Source organism: Pan troglodytes, chromosome 10 (genome assembly GCF_028858775.2).
Source record: "Pan troglodytes isolate AG18354 chromosome 10, NHGRI_mPanTro3-v2.0_pri, whole genome shotgun sequence".
In the NCBI taxonomy this organism is placed as follows: Eukaryota; Metazoa; Chordata; class Mammalia; order Primates; family Hominidae; genus Pan; species Pan troglodytes.
Window position 1 is genome coordinate 17558839 of NC_072408.2, and position 23621 is coordinate 17582459.

Sequence of the window (23621 nt, forward strand, 5' to 3'; positions counted from 1 at the left end):
AGATACATGATGTACTGATTACAAAATACAAAATTAATTGTTCATTATTTTGATGTTAATAGCTTTCCCTTAAATTATATTGATCAACAAACCCACTAGATTTCCACAAACAATAATTTGAAAACTTTAAGACATCCTTCAACATATTTCATATTTTAGGTTTTTACCCTGAGTTATTCAAATGAAGACAGCAATATTCTACTTTGATTTTATTGTATATTAATTATACCTCCTTTGTATCATATTGAGCACTTGTAATCACCCACTAAATGAGGTAGGCTAGTAGAGAGTTGGAGAGTAGCAACACATACCTTCTGTCCCCAGAAAGTCACACATCCTTTAGTGGAGAGGCCAGGTTAGTCTCATAAAAAGGCCTGCTATAGCTGTGTAATAAAAGGTGAAATTTGAAGGCATAAATCCAAGACAAGAACAAACAATGCCTGCAATCTTCGCAGACTGCCCTGTGAAGGCTCAGAGTGAGTCAAGAGTGGAAAAAGTAGATTTCTCATCAACGTGTTACTAAGGTTTGAACAGGAAATTCTACACATGGGCTATTGTGAAATCAGTTTTATCTCATCACACACCTCCAAAATATAGGATACTTGGTCTATTAAAAGTACAACGTTGACTTTGAAAGTGTGTCATTTAGTTGGTTCATTTTTCAAGTGCCTATGAGAATTTTTTTTTTTCTGTCCTGATCACGAACATTGCCAACCCTCACCTTGTTAAGAGTGCCTTTTAGACTAGGTTGCTAAATCTTAACATTGCATACTTCTTTTCTTTATATTATTTTATTATATCACTTCCATTATAATAGAAAACATTCTGAAACATAGTAATATTATCAACTGATATCTACTGATTTTTTCCTTAATTATTCTGAAAAATTACTGCAGTAATTACTCAATTGATTGTAGCTGGCACAAAAAGCATCATTGGCAAAGTTATATTATTAACTTCTCTTAGTTCTTAAATTTTTGCATTTAATTTTTTAAAATAGATTATTTAATCTTCAGATTACCCTTGATAAAAATAAATGTATCTTGGAAAGGTAAAATATTAATCAATTTTGAAATATATTAGCACACCAGAAATTGAAATATTAAATAGCTATTCATTACATTCTTCATTTATTCATTCTCCGCCATAACAAATTATCTCAACTTTGATAGAAATATTTAGTTGTAAATGACAAAAACTGAAGTCAAACTATGTATGGGGAAAAAGTAATTTTAAAATCTTACTAGGAGGAAAGTCAGTAAATTGGCAGAATAGGTGGTCCCCCACACATATGCCCCCACAGCAACAATAATTTTTCAGCCATCCACAGACAAAAGTTCCTTTGAGGGAGTTTGGAATTCAAGTAGGAGTTTGTAAAATGCCAGTGGAACCCAAGACCTAGGAAGGTTGTTTTAGGGAATAGATTTGCATCCAAGTGGCAGACTTACCAACAGTGATTCCATCTCCAGACCTGAAAAGGGACCCATCCTCCTGTGGGCTTGCCTTCAGCCCCATTAGGCCTTGGTCATGCTGCCAAAACCATTTGCCCAGGGGCCCAGGAGGAGACTCACACACTAGTGTCTCAGGAGGTAGGCATATCAACTGTAGTCTCAATGTAGACCCTGAAACAGCCCTCTAACTTGGCTTTAACTAGCGTCAGCCACAACTTGAGATCAGTCCTTCACCCACAGAGACTTCCTGGGAGACATATACATCTGTACCTCTGGGGCATGCTTGCTGACCTCTGTCCTACAGAAGATACTAAAATGGCCCTGAATCTCCACTCAAACTCCTCTCAACTGTGACCTGAGTTAATCACAGGAAATTGCTGTGAGACTCAATCATCTTTGTCAGCAGTACAGGCTTGCTGACTTCAGTTCCACGGTAGTTTCTGAAACAGCCTTGAATCTTGACTTTCACCCTTCTCAGCTGTGGACTGTCAGCAGTCTTGCCAGCTCAGGGATACAGAGGGAGGACATGTGCATCCATGTCCCAACTAGGAGACCATTGACCTAGGTTTCACAGCAGATCCTTTAATTGGACAGAAAAGGGGCTTCGACCCTTCTCAGCTATGCTAGAGAGCAGTTTGCCCATACGGGGACCTGGAGAGAGACATCATTAGTGCCCCTGCAGGCGCAGACCTTAGTTTTATTTCAGATCTTGAAACCATTCTGGATCCAGCTCCAGCCCAACTCAACTACAGTCTGAGGCAAATCTGCCTGCCCACAGACCTGCCAGAAAACACACTCAACCATGACCCCAGAGACAGACATGAAGACACTGGTTTCAGCTATAGACCCTGAGGAAACCTTGTGACTTAGCACTAACTCCTCTGTGCCACAGGTTGAGGAACCCACTCAGAGACCCATGAGCAGCCTTCCCAGCAAACTAGATAAACTCTTCCCCAACTACACACCTAATAATAGACCCACCATTTACAGACCTTGAAGTGGACCCTCATCCCCTCCCCAGCCCTATACAGTATGATTCTAGAGCCAGTTTGGCCCTCTGAGGCACTAAATAGGATACAAGCCTGCTAGAAGCCCTAGTAAAAGGATCATGAACCAAAGATCCCACTCTGGACCCGTAAGCAACCATGTGATCTGGCTGTAACCCCATTCAACCATGATACTGAAGGCAATCTCATCAGCCCAGGACACTAACAGGAGAAGCTTTTAACCTACCGAAACCAGTCTGTAAAGACTGAAAGAGAGTCTGCTCTTTCAAATGCACAGACATCAGTACAAGGATAAACAAATAACAAAGCATCAGACAAATATGACACCACCAAAGGAAACTAATAAAGCTTTAGCAACTGATCCAAATAAATGGAGATCTATAAGTTTCCTTTAAGGTAATTCAAAACAATCATCTTTAAAAATCTCAGTGAGATGCAAAAGAAAAGAGTAAACAAAAAATACAACTAAAACAAAAAATACATGAACAAAATAAAAATTTAATAAAGAAATATAAACCATTAAAAAGAACCAAACAAAAATTCTGGAGCTGAAGAACACAATGAAAGAAATAAATAAGTCAATAGAGAGTTTTAATGCCCGACTCAATCATGCAGAGGAATTAGTGAACTCAAAAAAAGAGTCTTTTAAAATTAACAAATTAGAGTAAAAAAAGAATAAAAAGTGGCAAAGAAAGCATGAGACCTTTGAGACACCACCAAGAATATGGTATAGAAAGTATAGAAACTTCAGAAGGAGAAGAGAGAGATAAAAAGTCAAAAATATTTTTTCTTTAAAGACATACTGTCTGAAAACCTTCCTCACTTGGGAAGGATATGGAAATCCAGATTCATGAAGCTCAATGAATCATGAGCAAGATCAGCCCAGAAAAGACTATTATGAGGCATAATATAATCAAATTGTCAAAAGTCTAAGATAAGAGAATCTCGTGGGGGGTTTTGTTTATTTTTTAGCTTAATGTGATCCTGTTTGTCCATTTTTGCTTTGGTTTCCTGTGATTGTGGGGTATTACTCAAAAAATCTTTGGCCAGTCAACTGTCCTTGAGAATTTTTCCAATTTTTTTTCTTTCAACTTTTATTTTTAGATACAGGGAGTACATGTGCTGGTTTGTTACATGGGTATATTATACCAGAATAGTGAGTATAATCCAAAGTAGGTAGTTTTCCGAACCATTCTTCCCTGCTCTCCTCTCCCCTCTAGTAGTCTGCAGTGTCTTTTGTTCCCATATTTACGTCTAAGGGTGCTCAGTGTTTAGCTCCCACTTATAAGTGAGAACCTTCAGTAGTTGGTTTTCTGTTCCTGCATTAATTTGCTTAGGATTATGGCCTCCAGCTCTCTCCATGTTGCTGTAGAGGACATGGTTTTATCTTTTTTATGGCTGAGTACTAGTCCATGGTGTATATATGCTACGTTTTCTTTATCCAGTCCACCACTGATGAGCACATAAGTTGATTCCATATCTTTGCTGTTGTGAATAGTGCTGTGATAAAAATGTGAGTGCATGCGTCTTTTTGATATAATGATCTATTTTCATTTGGTTATATTCCCAGTAGTGCAATTGAGGGTCAAATGGTAGCTCTGTTTGAAGTATTATGAGAAATCTCCAAACTACTTTCCACAGCGGTTAGGCTAGTTTACATTCCCACCAATAGTGTATTAGCATTTTCTTTTTTCTGCAGCCTCATCAGCATCTGTTGTTTTTGGACTTTTAAATAGTGGTCATTCTGACTAGTGTAACATGGTATCTTACTGTGGTTTTGATTTGCATTTCTCTGTTGATTAGTGATGATAAGTGTTTTTTAATATGCTTGTTGGATACTTGTATGTCTTCTTTTAAGGAGTGTCTGTTTATGTCCTGTGCCCATTTTTAAATGAGGTTATTGTTTTTCCTTGTTGTTCTGTTTAAATTCCTTATAGATTCTGGATATTAGACCTTTGTCAGATGCATAGTTTGCAAATCATTTTTCCCACTCTGTAGGTTGTCTGTGTATTTCATTAATAGTTTATTTTGCTGTGCAGAAGCTTTTTAGTTTAGGTCTCATTTGTCAATTTTTGTTTTTATTGCCCTTGCTTTTAAGGACATAGCCAAAAAATTGTTTGCCAAGGCTGATGTTGAGAAAGGTATTTCCTAGGTGTTCTTCTAAAATTTTTACAGATTGAGGTATCACATTTAAAATTTTAATTATCTTGAGTTAATTCTTCTATATGGTGAAAGGTAAGGGTCCATTTTAACTCTTCTGCACATGGCTAGACAGTTACACTAGTGATACAGGAACCAGAAAGAAATTATTTAGGCAGATAGTGAGGGTAAAGGAATTCTCAGCAAGGCTTCCCTTTTAACAAAAAGCAGCCCCAAATAACTTCTTTTCTAACAAAGAGCAGCCTGAAAAATGAAGCAGCAGACATAGATAAGCAGGCTGGAGACTTGCATGTGTGCATGCTGGCAGCTGTGCCAATAGAAAAGGGGCTGACTGGAAGCCAGGCATTTTCAACCTGGAGGCTCCATCTTCCCTTTTCTTTGTCACTAATAAAGAACCAGGCAACATGGCACAGGCCAGGTAGACAACCATCTGCGTAATAAAAGATTAGGGTTGAGTGGCCAGCTTCTTTAAGCGCTATGCAAATGGCATGCCTAGTCCGACCAATCTTTCGTGCCCTATGTAAATCAGACACTGCCCCCTCAAGCTCATCTATAAAACCTTCTACATTTCACTGCAGAAGCAGCAACCCATTTCTCCAGTACCCATCCCTGGGCAGAGATCTCTTCTCTTTCTTTTGCCCATTAAACTTCCTGTCTTAACCTCACTCTGGTGTGTTCACGTCCTAGTTTTCTGTGGTCATGGGACAACAAACCTCAGATATTACCCTAGACAACAAGGCGATTTCATAGCATCATTTATTGTATAAGCAGTCCATTTATATTCCTTTTTTTCTTATCTGTCTTTTTGAAAATCAGATGGCTGTAAGTGTGCAGCTTTATTTCTGAGTTTTCTATTCTGTTCCATTAGGATAGATGTCTACTTTGTACCATACCATGCTGTTCTGATTACTGTAGTCTTATTGTAAAATTGGAAGTTGGACAGTGTAATGCCTCCAGCTTTCTTCTTTTTGCTTAAAATTGCTTTAGCTATTCAGGCTCTTTTTTGGTTCCATATGAATTTTAGAATAGTTTTTTTCTAATTCTGTGAAGAATGGCATTGGTAGTTTGATAGGAATTGCACTGAATCTGTAAATTGCCTTAAGCAGTAAGGCCATTTTAACAATATTGATCCTTCCAATACATGAGCTTGGAAAGTTTTTCCATTAATTTGTGTTATCTTTGATTTTTTTCAGTAGAATTTTGTAGTTCTCCTTGTAGAGATCTTTCACCTCCCTGGTAGGCTGTATTTATTCCTATGTATTTCATTTTCTTTGTGTCTATCATAAATGGGATTGTGTTTTATATTTTACTCTCAGCCTGGAGATTATTAGTGTATAGGAATGCTACTGCTTTTGGTACATTGATTTGATATCCTGAGACCTTACTAAGATCATTTATCAGTTCTAGTAGCCTTTTGGCAGTCTTTTTCTCATCTTTTAGTTTTAGGTTTAGAATACATGTGAGGGTTTATTACATAGGTAAACTCATGTCATGGGGGTTTATTTACAAATTACTTCATCACCCAAGTATTAAGCCCAGTACCCAATAGTTATCTTTTCTGCTCCTCTCCCTCCTCCTACCACTCTCCACTCTCAAGTAGACCCCAGTGTCTGTTGTTTCCTTCCTTGTGTTCATACGTTCTCATCATTTAACTTGTACTTATAAGTGAGAACATGCAGTGTTTGGTTTTCTGCTCCTGTTAGTTTTCTGAGGATAATAGCCTTGATCCCCACCCACATTCCCACCAAATATATAATCTTGTTCTTTTTTATGGCTGCACAGTATTCCATGATGTATATGTACCACATTTTCTTTATCCAGTCTGTCATTGATGGGCATTTAGGTTGATTCCTTGTCTTTGCTATCATAAATAGTGCTGCAGTGAACATTTGCATACATGTGTCATTAACGTAAAATGATTTATATTCCTCTGGGTATATACCCAGTAATGGGATGGCTGGGTCGAATGGTAGTTCCTCTTTTGGCTTTTTGAGGAATCACCATACTGCTTTCCACAAGGGTTGAACTAATTTACACTCTGATCAATGGTGTATAAGTGTTCCCTTTTCTCCACAACCTTGCCAGCATCTTTTTTTTTTTTTTTTTTTTTTTTTACTTTTATATAGGTATTTTTACTAGTATAAAGTGGTATCTCATTGTGGCTTTGATTGCATTTCTGTAACGATTTGTGACATTGAGCTTTTCTTCATATGCATGTTGGCTGCATGTATGTCTTCTTTTGGAAAGCGTCTGTTCATGTTCTTTGCCCACTTTTTAATGGAGTTTGTTTTTCTCTTGTAAATTTATTTATGTCCCTTATATATTCTGGATATCAAACATTTGTCAGATGCATAGTTTGCAAATATTTTCTCCCATTCTGTAGGTTGACTGTTGACTGTGTTGATAGTTTCTTGTCCTGTGTAGAAACTCTTATGTTTAATTAGATCCCACTTGTCAATTTTTGCTTTTGTTGCAATTGCTTTTAGTGTCTTTGTCATGAAATCTTTGCTCATTCCTATGTCCAGGATGGTATTGCCTAGGTTGCCTTTCAGGGTTTTTATGGTTTTGGGTTTTACATTTAAGTCTTTAATCCATTTTGAGTTAACTTTTGTATATAGTGTAGGGAATGGGTTCAGCTTCATTCTTCTGCATATAGCTAGACAGTTATCCAAGCACTATTTATTGAATAGGGAGTCTTTTTCCCATTTTTTGTTTTTGCCAGCTTTTTTGAAGATCAGATGATCATGAGTGTGCAGCCTTATTTCTGGGCTCTCTATTCTGTTCCATTGGTCTAGGTGCCTGTTTTTGTGCCAGTGCCATGTTGTATTGGTTACTCTAGCCCTCTATTATAGTTTGAAGTCAGGTAATGTGATGCTTCTAGCTTTGTTCCTTTTGCTTAGGATTGCCTTAGCCACTGAGACTCTTTTTGGTTCCAGATGAATTTTAAAATAGTTTTATTTATCTAGTTCTGTGAAGAATATCTTGGTAGTTTGATAGAAATAGCACTGAATTTGTAAATTGCTTTGGGCAGTATGGCCATTTTAACAATAATGATTCTTCCAATCCATGACCATGGGATGTTTTCCCATTTGTTTGTGTCTTCTCTGATTACTTTGAGCAGTGTTTTGTCATTCTCATTGTAGACATTTTTTACTTCCCTGGTTAGCTTTATTCCTAGGTATTTTATTCATTCTGTGGCAGTTGTGAACAGGATTGCCTTTCTGATTTGGCTCTCAGATTGACTGTTTTTGGTGTACAGGAATGTTAGTAATTTTTGTATGTCAATTTTGTATCCTGAAACTTTACTGAAGTTATCAGCTGAAGGAGATTTTGGGGTGAGACTATGGGGTTTTCCAGATGTAAAATTATGTTGCCTGCAAAGAGAGGGAGTTTGACTTCCTCTCTTCCTATTTGGATGTCCTTTATTTCCTTCCCTTGCCTGATTGCTCTGGCTAGGACTTCTAATACCATGTTGAATAGGAGGGGTGACAGAAGTCATTCTTGCCTTGTGCTGATTTTCAAGGGAAATGCTTTCAGCTTTTGCCCATTCAGTATGATGTTAACTGTGTGTCTGTCATAGACAGCTCTCATTATTTTGAGGTATGTTCCTTCAATACCTAGTTTGTTAAGAGTTTTAAAATGAAGGGGTTTTGAATTTATCGAAAGCCTTTTCTGTATCTATTAAAATAATCATTTGGTTTTTGTCTTTAGTTCTGTTTATGTGATGAATCACATTTATTGATTTGCATATGTTGAACCAGCCTTGAATCCTGGGGATGAAGCCTGCTCAATCATGGTGAATTAGCTTTTTGATGTGCTGCTGAATTTTGTTTGCAAGTGTTTTCATTGAAGATTTTTGCATTGATGTTCATCAAGGATATTGGCCTGAAGTATTTTTTTTTTTTTTTTAGACAGAGTCTTGCTCTGTCACCAGGCTGGAGTGCAGTGGCGCCATCTTGGCTCACTGCAACCTCTGCCTCCCAGGTTCAAGCAATTCCCCAGCCTCAGCCTCCCGAGTAACTGGGACTAGAGGCACGCATCAACATGCCCAGTTAATATTTTGTATTTTAATAGAGATGGGGTTTCACCATGTTGGCCAGGATCCTGACTTCGTGATCCGCCTGCCTCAGCCTCCCAAAGTGCTGGGATTACAGGCATGAGCCACCACGGCTGGCCTGAAGTTTTCTTTTTTTGTTGTGTCTCTACCAGTTTTGGTATCAAGATGATGCTAGCCTCACAGAATAATTTAGGGAAGAGTCCCCCCTCTTCAGTTTTTTGGAATAGCTTGTATAGGAATGGTACCAGCTCTTCTTTGTAGAACTGGTAGAATTTGGCTGTGACTCTATTGGGTCCTGGGCTTTTATTGGTTGGTAGGCTGTTTATTACAGATTCAATTTCAGAGCTTGCTCTTGGTCTCTTCCTGGTTCAGTCTTGGAAGGGTGTATCTGTCTGGGTGTTTATCCATCTCTTCTAGGTTTTCCAGTTTGTGTGCATAGAGGTATTTGTGGTAGTTTTGGTGGTTGTTTTTATTTCTGGGGGTCAGTGGTAACAGTCTATCCATCATTCATAATTGTGTTTATTCGGGTCTATTATTCTAGCAAGTGGTCTATCTATTATTTTTTTCAAAAAACAACTCTTGGACACATTGGTCTTTTCAATGGCTTTTGGTGTCTTGATTTCCTTCAGTTCAACTCCGATTTTGGTCATTTCTTGTCTTCTGCTAGCTTTGGGGCTGGTTTGTTCTTGCTTCTCTAATTCTTTCAGTTGTGATGTTAGGTGGTTAATTTGAGATCTAACTTTTGATGTGTGTATTTAGTGTTATGAATTTCCCTCTTAATGCTGCCTTAGCTGTGTCCCAGAGATTCTGCTATGTTGTATCTTTTTTCTCATTATATTCAAAGAACATTTTTATTTCTGCCTTAATTTCATTATTTATCCAAAAGTCATTCAAGTGCATGTTGTTTAGTTTCCATGTAATTGCATAGTTTTGAGTGATTTTTATAGATTTGACTTCTATTTTTGATTGTGCTATTGTCTGAGAGTGTGCTTGGTATGATTTTCATTCTTTTGCATTTGCTGAGGATGGTTTTATGTTTAATGATGTGACTGACTTTAGAGTATGTGCCATGTGATGATGAGAAGAATGTATATTCTGTTGTTTTGGGGTGGAGAGTTCTGTTAAGGTCTATCAGATCCATTTCGTCCATTGTTGAGTTCAGGTCCTGAATATCTTTGTTAACCTTCTGCCTCAATAATCTGTCTAATAGTGTCAGTGAAGTGTTGGAGTCTCCCACTATTATTGTATGAGAGTCTATCTCTCTTTGTAGGTCTCTAAGAACTTGCTTTATAAATCTGGATGCTCCTTTGTTGGGTGCATATATACTTAGGATAGTTAGGTCTTGTTGTCTAATTGAACCTTTATCATTATGTAATGTCCTTTGCCTTTTTTTGATCTTTGTTGGTTTAAAGTCTGTTTTCTCTGAAATTAGGATTGAAACCCCTGCTTTTTTCTGTTTTTCATTTGCTTAGTAGATTTTCCTCTATCCCTTTATTTTGAGCCTATGAGTGTCATTACATGTGAGATTGGACTTTTGAAGACAGCATGCCATTGAGTGTTGCTTTTTTATCCATCTTGTCACTCCTCTGCCTTTTTAGTGGGGATATTTAGCCAATTTACATTCAAGGTTAGTATTGATATGTGTGTTAGCTGGTTATGTGTGCTTGTTTGTGTGGTTGCTTTATAGTGACACTGGTCTGAGTGTTTAAGTGTGTTTTTGTTTTAGCTGGTAGTGGTCTTTCCTTTCTATATTTAGTGCTCCTTTCAAAATTTCTTGTAAGGAAATCTGGTGACAAAAAACTCCCTCAAGATTTGTATCAGAAAAGAATCTTATTTCTCCTTCACTTAGGAAGCTTAGTTTGGTCAGATATGAAATTCTTGGCTGAAGATTTTTTTCTTTAAGAATGTTGAATACAGGCCCCCAGTCTCTTCTGGCTGTAGAGTTTCAGCTGAGAGATTGGCTGTTAGCCTGATGGGGTTTCCTTGAAGTTGACCTGCCTTTTCTCTTGAACTGACTTTAACATTCTTTCTTCCATTTCTACCCTGGAAAATCTGATGACTATATGTCTTGGGGATGATCTTTTTGTGCAGAATCTTGCAGGAGTTCCCTGTATTTCCTGAGTTTGACTGTTGGCCTCTCTAGCAAGGTTGGGGACATTTTCATAGATGATATCCCGGAATATGTTTTCCAAGTTGTATGCTTTCTCCCCCTCCCTTTCAGGGATGCTAAGAATTCATAGATTTGGCCTCTTTATATGGAATCTTATACTCCTCAGAAGTTTTGTTCATTTCTTTTTATTTTTGTCTGACTGTCTTATTTCAGAGAACCAGTCTTCAACTTCTGAGATTCTTTACTCAGCTTGATTTACTCTGTTGTTAATTCTTGCGATTGCACTGCGAAATTCTTGTACTGCGTTATTCAGCTCTGTCAGAGCTGTTAAATTCTTTTTTACACTGGCTATTTCATTCTTCAGCTCCTATATCACTTTACTGTGATTCTTAGTTTCCTTGAATTGGGTTTTATTATCCTCTTGAAACTCAATGATCTTCATTCATATCCATATTCTGAATTCCATTTCGGTCGTTTCAGCCAGCTTAGCCTGGTTAAGAGCTCTCGTTGGATAACTGGGGCGGTTGTCTGGAGACATTCTGGCCTTTTGAGTTACTGGAGTTCTTGCTTTGGTTCTTTCTCATCTCTGAGTGTGGATGGTCCCACAATGAGATACCATCTCATTGAATTTTGATTTGCATTTCTCTAATGAGCAGTGATGATGAACTTTTTTTCATATGTTTGTTGGCCACATAAATGTCTTCTTTTGAGAAGTGTCTCTCCATATCCTTTCCCACTTTTTGATGGGGTTCTTTGTTTTTTTCTTAAGTTCCTTGTAGATTCTGGATATTAGACCTTTGTCAGATGGATGGATTGCAAAAATTTTCTCCCATTCTGTAGGTTGCTTGTTTACTCTGATGATAGTTTCTTTTGCTGTGCAGGAGATCTTCAGCTTAATGAGATCCCATTTGTCAATTTTGGCTTTTCCTGCAATTGTTTTTGTTGTTTTGGTCATGAAGTCTTTGCCCATGCCTATGTCCTGGATGGTATTGCTTAGGTTTTCTTCTAGGGTTTTTATGGTTTTAGGTCTTACTTTTAAGTGTCAGATCCATCTTGATTTAATTTTTGTATAAGGTGTATGGAAGGGGTCCAGATTCTACTTTCTGCATATGGCAAGCCAGTTTTCCAGCACCATTTATTGAACAGGGAATCCTTTCCCCATTGCTTGTTTTTGTCAGGTTTGTCAAAGATCAGATGGTTGTAGATGTATGGTGTTATTTCTGAGGCTTCTGTTCTGTTCCATTGGTATATATAGCTGTTTACTTACCAGAACTATGCTATTTTCATTCCTGTAACCTTGTAGTATACTTTGAAGTCAGGTAGTGTGATGCCTCCAGCTTTGTTCTTTTTGCTTAAGATTCTCTTGGCTATACGGGCTCTTCTTTGGTTCCATATGAAATTTAAAGTAGTTTTTTCTAATTCTGTGAAGAAAGTCAATGGTAACTTGATGGGAATACCATTGAATCTATAAATTACTTTGGGCAGTATGTCTGTCTTCACGATATTGATTCTTCCTATCTATGACCATGGAATGTTTTTCCATTTGTTTGTATCCTCTCTTAGTTCCTTCAGCAATGGTTTGTAGTTCTTCTTGAAGAGGTCTCTCATCTCCTTTGTAAGTTGTATTCCTAGGTATTTTATTCTCTTTCTAGCAATTGTGAATGGGAGTTCACTCATGATTTTGCTCTCTGCTTGTCTATTATTGGTGTATAGGAATGCTTGTGACTTTTGCACATTGATTTTGTATCCCGAGACTTTGCTGAGGTTGCTTATAAGCTTAAGGAGTTTTTGGGCTGAGACGATGGGGTTTTCTAAATATACAATCATGTCATTGGCAAACAGAGACAATTTGACGTCCTTTTTTCCTATTTGGATACTCTTTATTTCTTTCTCTTGCCTGATTTTCCTGCCAGAACTTCCAATACTATGTTGAATAGGAGTAGCGAGAGACGGCATCCTTGTCTTGTGCTGGTTTTCAAAGAGAATGCTTCCAGTTTTTGCCTATTCAGTATGATATTGGCTGTGGGCTTGTCATAAATAGCTCTTATTATTTTGAGATATGTTCCATCAATACCTAGTTTATTGAGAATTTTTAATATGAAGGGGTGTTGAATCTTATCAAAGGCCTTTTCTGCATCTATTGAGATAATCATGTGGTTTTTGTCACTGGTTCTGCTTATGTGATGGATTACGTGTATTGATTTGCCTACTTCTGTCAATTTGTCTATCTCATTCTCCATCCAGTTTTGTGCCCTTGCTGAAGAAGAACTGCGATCATTTGGAGGAGAAGAGGCATTCTGGTTTTTGGAATTCTCAGTGTTTCTGTGCTGTTTTTTCTTCATCTTCATGGATTTATCTACCTTTGATCTTTGAGGCTGATGACCTTCAGATGGGATTTTTGTGGAGGGGTCCTTTTTGCTGATGTTGATGCTATTGTTTTTTTTTTGGTTAGTTTTTCTTCTAACAGTCAGGCCTCTCTTCTGCAGATCTGCTGCAGTTTGCTAGAGGTCCACTCCAGACCCTCTTTGCCTGAGTATCACCAGTGGAGGCTGCAGAACAGCAAAGATTACTGCCTGCTCCTTCCTCTGGAAGCTTTGTCCCAGAGGGGCACCGAATTGATGCCAGCTGGAGCTCTCCTGTATGCAGTGTCTGTTGACCCCTGTTGGGAAGTCTCTCCCAGTCAGGAGGCATGGGGGCTCAGGGACCCACTTGAGGAGGCAGTCTGTCCCTTAGCAGAGCTGGTGTGCTGTGCTGGGAGAATCCCTCTTGTCAGGATTAGTTGGTCTCTTCAGAGCCAGCATGCAGGAGAGATTAAATCCGCTGAAGCTGCATCCACAGCCGCCCCTTCCCCCAGCTGCTCTGTCCCAGGGAGATGGGAGTTTATCTGTAAGCCCCTGACTGGGGCTGTTACCTTTCCTTCGGAGATGCCCTGCCCATTGAGGAGGAATCTAGAGAAGCAGTCTGGACACAGATGCTCTGCTGCACTGTGGTAAATTCTGCCCAGTCTAAACGTCCTAGCCTCCTTAGCACTATCAGGGGAAAACCACCTACTAAAGCCTCGGTAATGGCAGATGCCCCTCCCCCCACCAAGCTGGATCATCCCAGGTTGATTTCAGAATGCTCTGCTGGCAGTGAGAATATCAAGCCAGTGGTTCTTAGCTTGCTAAGCTCCATGGGATTGGGACCCACTGAGCAATACCACTGGGCTCCCTGGCTTCAGCCCCCTTTCCAGGGAAGTGAACAGTCCTGTCTTGCTGAGGTTCCAGGTGCCACTGGGTTATGAAAAAAACTCCTGCAGCTAGCTCAGTGTCTGCCCAAACAGCCACCCAGCTTTGTGCTTAAAACTCAGGGCCCAGGTGGCGTAAGCACATGAGAGAATCTCCTGATCTGCAGATTGCAAAAACCATGGCAAAAGCATAGGAAAACATGTAGTATCTGCACCAGATAGCACAGTCCCTCATGGCTTCCTTTGACTGTGGGAGGGAGGTTCCCCTGGCTCCTTGCACTTCCCAGGTGAAGTGATGCCCCACCCTGCTTCTGCTCACCCTCCATGGGTTGTACCCAGTGCCTAACCAGTACCAATGAGATAAACTGGGTATCTCAGTTGGAAATGCAGAAATCACCTGCCTTCTGCATTGGTGTCAATAGGAATTGCAGACTGGAGCTGGCCTGAAATCCTGTAATGTCATTCTTTGTCCTTCATTTTTCTTGGTTTAAATCTTTTTTTCTGATGTGATAATATGACTCCCGTTCTTTTTTTCTTTTTTTCTTTCCCGGTTGCATGGCAGTCCTTATTCTATCCCTTTATTTTAAGACTGTGGGTGTTGTTACTTGTGAGATGAGTCTCTTGAAGGCAGCAGATGGTTGGTTATTTTCTTTTTATCCAGCTTGCCACTCTATGTCTTTTAAGTGGGTTGTTTAGCCTGTTTACATTCATGGTTAGTATTGATATGTGTGATTTTGAAACCATCACCATGTGGTCAGCAGGTTGTTATGTAGATTTGATTGTGAATTTGCTTTATAGTACTTATGCGCCATAAGTTTAAGTGTGTTTTGTGGTAGCAGGTGTCAATCTTTTAGTTCCATGTTTAGCTCTCCCTTAATAACCTCTTGTAAGGCCGATTTATTTAAAAAAATTCCCTCAAAATTTGCTTGAGAAGGATTTTTTTCCACTTATGAAGCTTAGTTCAGTGGAATATGAAATTCTTGGTTGGAATTTTTTCCTTCTGGGTGCTGAAAATATGCCCCCAATATCTTCTGGCTTCTAAGGTTTCTGCTGAGATGTCTGCTGGTAGCCTAATGGCATCCCCTCTGTCTGTGACTTCACCCTTCAATCTAGCTGCCTTTAAGATACTTTTCTTTTGTACTGACATTGTGAATTTGATGACTATGTGCCCTCAGTCTGGTCATTGTGTATAGTATCTCATTGGGATTCCCTATATTTATTAGATTGTGTGTCAACCTCTCTAGTGAGATTAGGGAAATTTTCTTGGACTATGTCCTCAAATAGGTTTTCTAAGTTGTTTATTCTCTCTCCTCCTCTCAAAGATGCCAAGGAGTTGTAGATTTTGTCTCTTTACATAATCCCACATTTCTTGTAGGATTTGTTCAATTTTTAAAATTCTTTTTTCTGTATTTTTGTCTGACTGAGTTGATTTGATGATCTGGTCTTTGAGTTCAGAGATTATTTCCTCAGTTTGGTCCATTCTGCTGTTAGTACTTCTGATTGTATTATAAAATACTGTAGTGAAATTTTTAGCTCCAGAAGTTCAGTCCAGTTATTTCTCAAAATGACTATTTCATCTTTCAGCTCATTTATTGTCTTACTCTATTTGTTGGATTCCTTGGATTAGGTTTCAACTTTCTTGTGAATCTTGATGAGTTTTCTTGCCATCCAGATTCTGAATTCTATGTTTGTCCAGTCATTTCTGACTGGTGAAGAACTATTGCTGGGGAGCTAGTGGACTAGTTTGGAGGTAAGAGAGAACTCTGGCTGCTTGAATTGCCAGAGTTCTTGCACCAGTTTTTTCTCATCTGGGAGGACGGATGTTCTTTTAACTGTGGAGTAAGTTTAGTCACTTGGCTTCATTTCTGGAAACTTTCAATGGGACACACAGGGAAGACAGTTTGGCTGTCTCTCCACAGGGTGGCTGCGATGTATTGGAGGCATGAAAAAAGAAGCAAAGCAATCAGGGTATTTGTTCCTTCCCCAGCCCAGGAACAGCAAGGGTGGGTACCACAGTAGGCAGTCATAGAGGGGCTGTCAGTTGCCTCTGGGAGAATCACAGATCCACTGCCAATCAGAGTAATCATCCAGGGCTAGGGTGGCTGCACTGCAGGCCCAAGCCAGAGGGCTATGCCTGGCAAAACCAGAAGGGTCAGAGACTATCGGGGAAGATGAGCTGTCCTCTTTGTAGGATGGCCACTGGCACTTTAATTGGCTGAAATTAGTCAGACTCTTTGTATCCTCCATATCCTAGGGGGAGAAGGGACTGGAATCACTGTGGAGGCAATGGCAGAGAGCCTGATGGTTGCCTCTGGGAGTTCCATTTTAGAGCAATACAGGACGGCCATTGCCATTGAATAAAGTGATCAGGCAAGGGGAAAGGCAGCTGCATTGGGTCCCAGGCTAGGAGATCCTGCCCAGTAAGATGTAGCAGGGTCGAGAAGCCATGTGGACAATGGCCTGGCCACTTTTCCATATGGCAGTGCAGCACGCTAGAGGCCAATGACAGTTCTTGGGCTATTCACTCCATCCCCAGCCTGAGGGCAGCAGTGGCAGGGAGCATGACAGCAGCATTCACAGCAAGCCTGTCAGTTACATCTGGGAGCTCCATTACAGAGAAATAAAGAGCTACAACCAGCTGTAGTGCTCAGGCAGGAATGGAGTGGCTACATCATGGTAACAGGCCAATTGGCTTTGCTTGGAGAGATGCAGCAAAGGCAAGGCCTGAAGTCCATCTGCTCCTCAGCACTGTGAATGTGGCCAATAACATGAGGGTATTTAAGACCGCCTGACAACTCTTGTTGGGAGGCCTATGGGATCTGTTGCTGAGGTCCTCAACAACAGAGGACCTTGCATTCCTTGAGGAATGCAAGACCTATGGGACTACACATGGGCCTGAGAAGCCTCTCTACCCAGATAGCAGGCAGATCTTCATGTTGGTCTGAAGGCTAGGGGAGAGAAAGCAGTTAGGGGGAATCTCCCATGCCCAGGAATGAAAGTTCTGTCGCAGAAGTGTTGGTCCCCTGGGATTCTTGCTTACTCACCCTTTCTCCACGGTAGAAAGGTCCCCTTGGCTCTGTGCCTATCCCAGGCCAGGAGAGACAGAATGTTGAAATCAGTAAGAAATGACATAATCGAATACAGGGGAAACTACATAAGACTATCAGCAAACATTTTAACAACAATTTTGCAAGACAAAAGAGAGTGGGCTGATATATTCAAAGTGCTGAAAAAGAAAAAAATCTTCAAACCAAAATACTAAACCTGGAAAAACTGTTCTTCAGGAATGAAAGGAAAATAAAGACATTTCCAGATAAACAAAAGCTGAGGGAGTTCACCACCACTAGACTTGCCTTACAAGAAATGCTCAAGAGAATTTCCACAGTTGCAATGAAATAACGCTAATTAATAATATTAAAAACAAAAATAAAAAAACTCACTTGTAAAGGTAAATATGTAGTCAAATTCAGAATACTCTAATACTGTAATGGTTGTGTAAATCATTTATATTACTAGTATAAACTTAAAAGACAAAACTATCAAAAAGACATACCTACAATAATTTGTTAAAGGATACACAACATTTAAAAATGTAAATTGTGCATCAAAAACATTAAATGAGGGAAAAAGTGTAGAGTTGTGATATGCAATCAAACTGGAGTTGTTATTAGTTTAAAATAAATTGGCATAACTGCAAGATTTTCTATGTTAGCTTCATTTTAATCACAAATCAAAAACCTATAGCAGATACACAAAAGAAAAAGAGAAAGAAATCAAAACATACTGATATGGTTTGGCTCTGTGTCCCTACCCAAATCTCATCTCAAATTGTAATCCCCATAATCCCTACATGTGGAGGGCAGGACCTGGTGGGACGTGATTGGATCATAAGGACAGTTGCTCCCACGCTGTTCTCATGATAGTGAGTGAGTTTTCACTTGAGATCTGATGGTTTTATAAGGGGCTCCTCCCCCTTCACTTCCTTCACGTGTTCTCTCCCTTGTCACCATGTAAGACATGCCTGCTTACCCTTCTGCTGTAATTGTAAGTTTCCTGAGGCCTCCCCAGCCATGCAGAACTGTGAGTCAATGAAACCTCTTTATTTTATAAATTACCCAGTCTCAGGTAGTATTTTTATAGCAGTGTGAGAATGGATTAATATATATACCATTACAGAAAAAAATAAAATCACAAAAGTATAAAAAAAGAGAAAAAGAAAGGAACAAAAGATCTCCAAAAAACCACAAACAATAAAACGGTAGTAGCAAATTTTTTTCTATCAATGATTACCTTGAATCAAGAAAGAATGAACTATTCAATCAAAAGACATAGATTGGCTAAATGGAAAAACAAGACACCCAGCTATATGGTGCCTACAAGAGACCCATTTCAGCTTTAAGTACACATGTAGACTGAAAGGGAAGGAATAAAGAAAGATAATTCATGCAAATAGAAACCAAGAGACAGCAGGAATAGCTATACTTCTATCAGACAAAATAAACTATAACTCAAAAACTGTAATATATACACTTAGCAAGAGATCACCTAAATATATATGGCAAATATTAATAGGTCTGATGAGGAAGATAGACAGCAATACATTAATAGTAGAGGATTTCGATATGTCAATTCAATAACAGATTATTCAGACAGAAATTCAATAATACACAGGACTTGAAATGAACTTTAAACCAAATAAGTCTATCAGACATATACAGAACATTTCATCCCAAAGCAGAAGAATAAACATTCTTCTGAAGCACACATAAGTCATTCTCCAGGATAGATTACATGTCAGGCCACAAAAAAGTCTTCAAAAATTTTAAAAAGATTGAAATCATACTAAGCATTTTTTCTGACCACAAAGGTATGAGATGAAAAACCATTAACAGGTTGAGATTTTAAAAATCCCGAAATATGCAGAAAGTAAACAACATGCTCCTGAATAACCAATGGATCAGAGAAGAAATCAAGAAGGAAATAAAAAAGATCTTGAGACTGACAAATGAAAATGGAAATAGTAAAACTTATGGTATGCAGAAAAAACAGTTCTAGGAGAAAATTTATAGCAATAAACACCTACATAAAAAAGAAGAAAGATCTGAAATAAAGAATTCAATTTTACAACTCAAGGAACTAGATGAAGAAGAACAAAGCATAAATTTTGTAGAAGAAAGAAAATAATAAAGAACAAATTAGAAATCAACGAAATAACCTATAAAACAATAGAAAAGTTAATGAGCTTAAAAGTTAGTTTTTTGAGAAGATAAATGAAATTGACAAACATTTAGTTAGACTAAGACTAAAAGGGAGAATAATCAAGTAAATAAAATCAGACATGAAAGAGGCAGCATTATAACTTACATTGTATAAATGCACAGTGCCATAAAAGACTATTATGAACAATTATACATCAAATAGTTGGATAACTTGGAAGAAACTGATATAGTCCTTGAAACATACAATCTATTAAGAATAAATCACTAAGAAATAGAAAATATCAACTGATCAATAATTAGTAAGGGCATTGAAAAAGTAATCAAGATTTCTCAAGGACTGCAGGGCTTGACAGCTTTATAACAAACATTTAAATAATAGCTGATACCATTGGCCTACATACCTACTTTTTTTTTTTTTTACTAGTACCATGTTGTTTGGGTAACTATAGCCTGGTAGTATAGTTTGAAGTAATGTAATGTGATGCTCTAGATGTAGTTTTTATTTATTTATTTATTTATTTTTATTATACTTTAAGTTCTAGGGTACATGTGCACAACGTGCAGGTTTGTTACGTACATATACATGTGCCATGTTGGTGTGCTGCACCTGTTAACTCGTCATTAACAGGTATATAACATTAAGTATATATCGATATATCGATATAACATTAAGTATATCTCCTAATGCTATCCCTCCCCCATCCCCCCACCCCACAATAGGCCCCAATGTGTGATGTTCATCATCCTGTTTCCAAGTGTTCCCATTGTTCAATCCCCAGCTATGAGTGAGAACATGCGGTGTTTGCTTTCCTGTCCTTTCGATAGTTTGCTGAGAATAATGGTTTGCAGCTTCATCCATGTCCCTACAAAGGTCATGAACTCATCCTTTTTAATGGCTGCATAGTATTCCATGGTGTATATGTGCCACATTTTCTTAATTCAGTCTGTCATTGATGGATATTTGGGTTGGTTCCAAGTCTTTGCTATTGTGAATAGTGCCACAATAAACATACGTGTGTGTGTGTCTTTACAGCAGCATGATTTATAATCCTTTGGGTATATGCCCAGTAATGGGATGGCTGGGTCAAATGGTATTTCTAGATCTAGATCCCTGAGGAATCACCACACTGTCTTCCACAATGATTGAACTAGTTTACAGTCCCACCAACAGTGTAAAAGTGTTCCTATTTCTCCACATCCTCTCCAGCACCTGTTGTTTCCTGACTTTTTAATGATCATCATTCTAACTGGTGTGAGACGGTATCTCATTGTGGTTTTGATTTGCATTTCTCTGATGGCCAGTGATGATGAGCATTTTTTCTTGTGTCTGTTGGCTGCATAAGTGTCTTCTTTTGAGAAGTGTCTGTTCATATCCTTTGCCCACTTTTTGATGGGGTTGTTTGATTTTTTCTTGTAAATTTGTTTGAGTTCTTTGTAGATTCTGGATATTAGCCCTTTGTCAGATGGGTAGATTGTAAAAAATTTCTCCCATTCTGTAGGTTGCCTGTTCACTCTGATGGTAGTTTCTTTTCCTGTGCAGAAGCTCTTTAGTTTAATTAGATCCCATTTGTCAATTTTGGCTTTTGTTGCCATTGCTTTTGGTGTTTTAGTCATGAAGTCCTTGCCCATGCCTATGGCCTGAATGGTATTGCCTAGGTTTTCTTCTAGGGTTTTTATGGTTTGAGGTCTAACATTTAAGTCTTTAATCCATCTTGAATTAATGTTTGTATACGGTGTAAGGAAGGGATCCAGTTTCAGCTTTCTACATATGGCTAGCCACTTTTCCCAGCACCATTTATTAAATAGGGAATCCTTTCGCCATTTCTTCTTTTTGTCAGGTTTGTCAAAGATCAGATGGTTGTAGATGTGTGGTATTATTTCCGAGGGCTCTATTCTGTTCCATTGGTCTATATCTCTGTTTTGATACTAGTACCATGCTGTTTTGGTTACTGTAGCCTTGTAGTATAGTTTGAAGTCAGGTAGCGTGATGCCTCCAGCTTTGTTCTTTTGGCTTAGGATTGTCTCGGCAATGTGGACTCTTTTTTGGTTCCATATGAACTTTAAAGTAGTTTTTTTCCAATTATGTGAAGAAAGTCATTGGTAGCTTGATGGGAATGGCACTGAATCTGTAAATTACCTTGGGTAGTATGGCCATTTTCACAATATTGATTCTTCCTATCCATGAACATGGAATGTTCTTCTATTTCTTTGTGTCCTCTTTTATTTTGTTGAGCAGTGGTTTGTAGTTCTCCTTAAAGAGGTCCTTCAAATCCCTTGTAAGTAAGATTCCTAAGTATTTTATTCTCTTTGAAGCAATTGTGAATGGAGTTCACTCATGATTTGGCTCCTGTTTGTCTGTTATTGGTGTATAGGAATGTTTGTGATTTTTGCACATTGATTTTGTATCCTGAGACTTTGTTGAAGTTGCTTATCAGCTTAAGGAGATTTTGGGCTGAGACAATGGGGTTTTGTAAATATACAATCATGTCATCCGCAAACAGGGACAATTTGACTTCCTCTTTTCCTAATTGATTACCCTTTATTTCCTTCTCCTGCCTAATTGCCCTGGCCAGAACTTCCAACACTATGTTGCATAGGAGTGGTGAGAGAGGGCATCCTTGTCTTATGCCAGTTTTCAAAGGGAATGCTTCCAGCTTTTGCCCATTCGGTATGATATTGGCTGTGAGTTTGTCATAAATAGCTCTTATTATTTTGAGATACGCCCCATCAATACCTAGTTTATTGAGAGCTTTTAGCATGAAAGGTTGTTGAATTTTGTTGAAGGCCTTTTCTGCATCTATTGAGATAATCATGTGGTTTTTGTATTTGGTTCTGTTTATATGATGGATTATGTTTATTGATTTCCATATGTTGAACCAGCCTTGCATCCCAGGGATGAAGCCAACTTGATCGTAGTGGATAAGCTTTTTGATGTACTGCTGGATTCAGTTTCCCAGTATTTTATTGAGGATTTTTGCATCGATGTTCATCAGCGATATTGATCTAAAATTCCTTTTATTGTGTCTGTGCCAGGCTTTGGTATCAGGATGATGTTGGCCTCATAAAATGAATTAGGGAGGATTTCCTCTTTTTCTATTGATTGGAATAGTTTCAGAAGGAATGGTACCAGCTCTTCTTTTTACCTCTGGTAGAATTTAGCTGTGAATCCGTCTGGTCCTGGACTTTTTTTGGTTGGTAGGCTATTAATTATTGCCTCAATTTCAGAACCTGTTATTGGCCTATTCAGGGATACAACTTCTTCCTGGTTTAGTCTTGGGAGGGTGTATGTGTCCAGGAATTTATCCATTTTTTCTAGATTTTTTAGTTTATTTGCGTAGAGGTGTTTATAGTGTTCTCTGATGGTAGTTTGTATTTCTGTGGGATCGGTGGTGAGATCCCCTTTATTTATTTATTTATTTATTTTGCATCTATTTGATTCTTCTCTCTTTTCTTCTTTATTAGTCTTGCTAGCGATCTATCAATTTTGTTGATCTTTTCAAAAAACCAGCTCCTGGATTCATTGATTTTTTGAAGGGTTTTTTTTGGCTCTATCTCCTTCAGTTCTGCTCTGATCTTAGTTATTTCTTGCCTTCTGCTAGCTTTTGAATGTGTTTGCTCTTGTTTTTTAGTTCTTTTTTTTGAGATGGAGTCTTGCTCTGTTCCCCAGGCTGGAGTGCAGTGGCGTGATCTCGGCTCACTGCAACCTCCACCTCCTGGGTTCATGCCATTCTCCTGCCTCAGCCTCCCGAGTACCTGGGACTACAGGCACCCACCACGTCTGGCTAATTTTTTGTTTTCAGTAGAGACAGGATTTCACTGTGTTAGCCAGGAAGGTCCTGATCTCCTGACCTTGTGATCCACCTGCCTCGGCCTCCCAAAGTGCTGGGATTACAGATGTGAGCCACCGTGCCCAGCGAATTTTCTCGTTCTTTTAGTGGTGATGTTAGGGTGTCAATTTTAGATCTTTCCTGCTTTCTCTTGTGGGCATTTAGTGCTATAAATTTCCCTCTACACACTGCTTTAAATGCCCCAGAGATTCTTGTACATTGTGTCTTTGTTCTCATTGGTTTCAAAGAACATCTTTATTTCTGCCTTCATTTCGTTATGTACCCAGTAGTCATTCAGGAGCAGGTTGTTCAGTTTCCATGTAGTTGAGCGGTTTTGAGTGAGTTTCTTAATCCTGCGTTCTAGTTTGATTGCACTGTGGTCTGAGAGACAGTTTGTTATAATTTCTGTTCTTTTACATTTGCTGAGGAGTGCTTCACTTCCAACTATGTGGTCAATTTTGGAATAAGTGTGATGTGGTGCAGAGAGGAATGTATATTCTGTTGATTTGAGGTGGAGAGTTCTGTAGATGTCTATTAGGTCTGCTTGGTGCAGAGATTAGTTCA

General features: G+C 38.7%; 1 protein-coding gene across 50 annotated transcripts in view; it reads right to left on the minus strand.

Moving 5' to 3' along the window:
* Positions 1–23621, minus strand: part of KLRC1 (killer cell lectin like receptor C1) — a 107572-nt gene that overhangs the window by 6863 nt on the left and 77088 nt on the right. For 12 of the 50 annotated variants that reach the window (XM_063784723.1, XM_063784704.1, XM_063784686.1 and 9 more), the window contains one exon: positions 312–383. The exons of the other annotated variants lie outside the window; for them this stretch is intronic. The gene's annotated coding sequence lies outside the window, so the exon portion shown is untranslated. The remainder of the gene's footprint in view (positions 1–311; positions 384–23621) is intronic. 50 annotated transcript variants of the gene reach the window in all.